Below are 6,011 nucleotides of genomic sequence, written 5' to 3' on the forward strand. Positions count from 1 at the left end.
GAGTTGTGAAATCACATCAATTTTAGCTTGATCAACCTCAATCCCTCTTTCTGAAATCTTATAGACAAGGACAATGCCCTCCTTGACCATAAAATGACACTTCTCCCAGTTGAGCACGAGGTTGGTCTCCTCACACCATTGTAGCACCCGATCAAGATGACCCAAACATTCATCGAATGAATCTCCCACCACAGAGAAATCATCCACGAAAACTTCAAGAAAGTTTTCAACCATATCAGAGAATATGGACATCATGCATCGTTGGAAGGTAGCTGGGGCATTGCAAAGACCAAATGGCATCCGGCTGAAAGCGAATGTCCCATAGGGACAAGTGAAAGTAGTCTTTTCTTGGTCTTCCAATGCGATATTAATTTGGTTGTACCCTGAGTACCCATCCAAGAAACAGTAATAAGATCTTCCAGCTAGCCGATCAAGCATTTGATCAACAAAAGGCATAGGGAAGTGATCCTTGCAAGATGCGGTATTCAGCTTCCGGTAGTCCATACACACTCTCCAACCGGTGACAGTCCTTGTTGGAATCAACTCATTTTTAGAGTTAGGGACAACAGTGAAGCCCCCTTTCTTTGGCACACACTGGACTGGGCTTACCCATGGACTGTTCGCAATCGGGTAAACCACCCAGCATCTAGCCACTTAATAATATCCTTCTTCACCACCTCTTGCATCGGTGGATTTAATCTTCGCTGATGCTCAACACTTGGCGAACTTTCCTCCTCCAACTGTATTCGGTGCTCACAAATTCCGGAGGGAATCCCCCGAATGTCTGCAATAGTCCAACCCAAAGCTCTTAAATGCTTCCTCAATACTGCGATGAGTCTTTGGATTTGGACCTCATTCAGAAGTGATGACACAATAACTGGGAGGGTGGTATTTGCTCCAAGAAACACATATTTAAGATGGGATGGAAGTTGTTTGAGGTCCAACTTCGGTGGCTCAATAATTGATGGTTTTGCTGGAGGAGTTGTTCGTTTCTCTAAATCAAGAGACAGTTTCTTGGGTTCATAAGAATAAGACCCCAGACCGATGAGTGCATTCACTGTCTCAGTATATCCCTCCATTTGTTCAGCATCAAAATTCACCAAGATGGCCGATAGTGCTTCACTCAAGCATTCTTCCTCCATTTTGAATTCCACCGCTTCATCCACCTCATCAACCAAATTGATGACTGAAATACTTTGATATGGACAAGGTAATTTCATGCCTCTGCTTGCGTGAAAAGTCACCTCCTCATCGTTCACCCGAAACTTTATTTCGTGCTTCTCGGAATCCATAAGAGCCCTCCCTGTCGCAAGGAAAGGTCTTCCCAGAATAATAGGAATTTCTTGATCAATAGCAAAATCAAGAATCACGAAATCTGCCGGCAGTAGAAATTTCCCGATTAGAACCAGCACATCATCAACTACCCCCACTGGCCTTTTTATCGATCTGTCAGCCATCTGCAACCTCATGGTAGTTGGCCTTGGCATCGCTAGCCCCGATCTCTTGAAAATTTCCAGGGGCATAATATTTATGCTCGCCCCGTTATCACACAAAGCCCTGGCGAAATCTTGTTGCCCTATGGTGCATGGAATTGTGAATGCTCCAGGATCTTCCCTCTTTTGCACTGTGGTCTTGGAAAGAATAGCACTAACGCGGTGAGTGATACCCACAGTGTCGTGTTTCAATGGCTTCTTTTTCATTGTTAAAAGATCCTTCAAATACTTAGCAAAGCCAGCATTTCTTGGACAGCGTCCATGAAAGGAATGTTCATTGTCAACTGCTTGAGTTGATCATAAAATCGCAAGCACTTCTCATCTTCTGTTTTTCTCACTAGCCTTTGAGGAAAAGGCGGTGAAGATTTAAACAATTGGCTCAAAGGGCGAAGAGCGCCGAAAAGTTTTGTCTTTCCCCTTTCCTGTTTTTCTCCCTGTGCCTTGAGATTTTCAAGATTTTGCTCCTCTTCAGCCACAATAGGGACTTCCTCCTCTGCTTCTTCCTCTACAATAGCATCAGGTACATCAGGCTGCGCTTCTTTTTCAACGGTTGGTTCCAGATCAATCACCTTTTTATTAGCACCTTGAAGTATTTTTCCACTTCTGGTGCTAATAGCAAGTACATTCTCCATAGAGTTTACCCCACTACATTTTGGATTTGGAACTGTATCACTCGGTAGTTGTCCCCGTTGAGGAGTATGCACTTCTCGGGAAAGGTCTCTGAATTGCGCTTCAAGCTTCTAAATGGAAGCTGAATGAGATAGTTGAACCTGAGACATTCCCTTGATTGTGCTCTCTGTTCTGTCTTGATTCATCAGCATTTTCTGCATCATACTTTTCAGTTCCGCAGAATCATTAGACGTGTTGCCAGCAGAGTTATTAGCTGAATTATCTCTCCACTGATGGGAATTTGATGCTTGCCCCCTAGGTGGAATGTAGGGGTTCGAGCTCTTGTTGCCATAATTATAGTTGTTGTAATTCCCTTGACTTGGATTTCCCTGATCATTTCTTCCATAATTATTCCCATGGAATTGTTGTTGAGGCTTTTGCCATGGGTGATTACCGGGACCTTGATAATTTTGCCTTTGATAGCCCCCTTGCGAGTTGTTGACATAATTCGCATCTTCATATTGTGGCTGCCCCTCTAGATAAGCTTCTTCAGAGACTTGGTACATTCCGGGAGCATGAGGTGGCATCTCCTCGACAACATTCACACCTTTGGCTTCTTTCTCCATAAGCCTCTTTGATAATAAATCCGCGGTGGTTTGCAATTGAGCAAAGGCATGATCTCGCTCATGATTTTCTTTGGCCACCGCGGCAGCAGAGGGACAACCATATGACAGGGTTTCACTATCACTAGAATGCCAAGCTTGGTTGTGGGTAGTAAGCTTGTCGAGCAACCTGGTGATGTTGACAAATGATTTGTCCATAAACCATCCCCCTGCTGAAGTGTTGACAGCAATTTGATTCATGGTATCTAACCCCTTGTAGAATTTCTCGGTGAGGATAGCATCCGGAAATCCATGGGTCGGAGATTGAGCTAGATAATATTTGAAACGCTCCCATGCTGCATATAGTTGTTCCCCCGGAAGTTGTTTGAACTCAAAGATCTTGTCCCTAAGCTCAGCCTTTTTGCTTGGTGGAAACCACTTTTTCAAGAATATATTGGCTAACTCATTCCAGGTATGAATGGTATTGCTAGGGAGCTTTTCATACCATTCCTTTGCTTGGCCAGCCAAGGAATATTTGCAGACTCGTAACCGCAGTGCATCAACAGGAACAGCACCTTGGGATTGTTGAGAACATACATGCAGGAAATTTTTCAGGTGTCGGAGTGGACAATCCTCCGAAGAATTTCGGAAATAGCCTTCAAGTTTCAATAGCTGATAGATAGAGCTATCAATTTTGAAATTAGCATTTCCCATTCTAGGAGGAACTACATTCTCATCCGCAAATCATAATCAGCTTCGTCGATGAATTCCGCAAATACATTCTCATCCTCCTCTTTTTCTGGTGCAGGATGGTTCACTTGGATTCCCCCTTGGTTTCCTTGATTGGGATTGTGTCTTCCTGCCATGTTCACCTGGTTCGCTACAACAGCAAACAAGGTGTGATGGAATAGAAAAAGTTTTAAAGAAGAGTACACAACAATTAGTAATTTCTAAACCGTATTCCCCGGCAGCGGCGCCAAAATTTGATACGCTCAAATTACACCTATTAATGATGTAAAGCGGACGTTGTCAAATATAGTAACCCAACAAGGTTGGGGTCGAATCCCACAAGGAATATGGAGAGAAAAGAGTACTAATCGTATGCGATACTAGTCTTTAAAAGCTTCAATCCTATTCCTGATAGTTTGAAATAGTTGTTGAATAATGTAATTAAGTATTTTGACTGAAATTGTATTTAATGCGAAATAGAGACTAAGGTTGTGTTCCCCAATTTGATTAGATATTATGCTTCAGGTTTCAATATGATATACTTCTAATGGTTGTTCTATGAATATGCACTTGGTCTCTTAAGAGCTTCTTAATGTTTTCCAACAGTTAAGTCGTATTTCCTCTTTAAGATTCTTCCGAATGTAAAAGAGTTGCAATCGAAGAATGACCAAAAATGTCAATTTAGACTTGTTCTCATCCCTAAGTTAGTCTATTAAACGAGGGTTAACGCCTCGAGTCATTGTCATTCAATCTTACCAATACTAACTTTCTTTCCCAAGAAAAGTTAATATAATGGCTTAGGATAATGCTTGCAATCATCACCCAACGCTAAATCACAAAAACTGAATGAATACCAACAACCATTATGCATATATCAATAATAGAAACTCATTCACATAATATCCATCATGGGACTCACAACCTTAGCTTTAAAATTAGCTACTCATAATCTTGACTAGCAAAGAAAGCTTAAAAGTTGACATAATATACTTACAATGCAATTACAAGGTGGAATGGAAGTGAAGTAGTTTACTTTAAATGCTCCAAAAACTTCTAATATGAAATACCTAGAGTTTATGCTCTCAAAAATATATCTGGCTGCTGAATTAAAACCCTATATTAAGTATTTATAGAGCCAAAAATCGCGCCAAGTTTCTGGACAAAAATGCCCTTACGCCGCATCGTTACGGACCGTAACTCAGGTTACGGTCCGTCCTTCATTTCGTCATTTGTCCACTTGTTGTTACGGCCACCATGCGACGGACCGTAACCTGTGTTACGGTCCGTCCTTCGGAAGCGTAACTTGTGACAATTACTTGGCAACTCTCTGGAATTTTGGCTGATGTTACGGTGAGATGTTACGGACCGTAACACGACATCGTAACACTGATGTTTCCATGAAAACTTTCTGGAAATTTGACTCCTGTTACGGTTCAATGTTACGGACCGTAACATGAGTTACGGATCCAGTTACGGACCGTCATTTAGCTCCAATTTGTCCGTTTTTCAGCATTTCATCTCATTTCCGATTCTTAGTTAACCAACCCTATAAAACACAAAAAAATAACATAAGAAACAATGTAAAAACACTTAAAAACAAGCAACACTTCTAGTTACAAAGGCATAAATGTGTCGAAATTCACGGCACATCAGCTACCCTAGCTAAGCCGGAAGCGGATGTCCGAAGGGACTATTGTGTTACTAGCCGGAAGTGGCTGTCTGAAGGGACCATTCTGTTAACATGTCGGAAGCGGCATGTGTGTTGGATTACATTATTTACTTAAAGATTGTTTTGAGACTTCGTATGCACATTTATGTTTCTTCAAACGAAGGCTGCAGGTATTGAGTTACATTGTGATTTCTTCTCTCCTAAGTCAAATTATGATTATGATTTGTTACCACCTTACATACTCAGTACAATGTCCGTACTGACGTCCTTTTGCCTGGGGATGTTGCGTTCATGCCCGCAGCCCCAGATTTTTTCGCAGGTTAAGTGTATAGCTAGGATGCTTGACGTCAGCTGGGATTGGCAAGTTCCACCTCATTCTGGAGCTGTGCTAAGTCATGTATAGATATGTATGATTATGGGTATGTCACGGCCCTGTCCTAACTCATAATGTTCAGTTTACTTCTTAGAGACTTCTGCACATAGTGTCATGTGGTATGTTTGTCGATATGTCGACAAAGTGATGTGAGTTGAGTCATTTGTGGATTTTAGAAGAGTATTTATTTTAGATGATTTCAATTGGTTTAAAGTACTTATTTGATTGAAAGTTTTCATAATCGTTATAAAGATAATGATTTATATTTGGAAAAGTTTTATGTTCTTAAAAGTTTTTGAAATGATAGGTTTTGATAGAGCGAATGTCTAAGGGTTCGCTCGACTCTGATGAGAGTCGGGTGCCCGTCATGCCCTACCAGTGTTAGGGTGTGACACATTAGATAGTCCCGTACTACCGGAACGCTGACAATAGTCACTACCTCAGCTCTAGTATCTCTCCGACCGTGGCTGTGAATTCCAACCAGCCCTGAGTAATCACCTTGTGAGCCTTGATATAAGAAATGATCCACTTTTCTA

General features: G+C 41.6%; 1 non-coding gene across 1 annotated transcript; it reads left to right on the forward strand.

The window, feature by feature from the left end:
- The first annotated feature begins 3,011 nt into the window (after positions 1–3,011).
- LOC132620577 (small nucleolar RNA R71) lies at positions 3,012–3,118 on the forward strand. Its single transcript, XR_009575020.1, has one exon. It is a non-coding gene; the product is annotated as a small nucleolar RNA R71 (small nucleolar RNA).
- The last annotated feature ends 2,893 nt before the right edge of the window (positions 3,119–6,011 follow it).

The sequence above is a fragment of the Lycium barbarum genome, chromosome 11 (genome assembly GCF_019175385.1).
Source record: "Lycium barbarum isolate Lr01 chromosome 11, ASM1917538v2, whole genome shotgun sequence".
NCBI lineage: Eukaryota > Viridiplantae > Streptophyta > Magnoliopsida > Solanales > Solanaceae > Lycium > Lycium barbarum.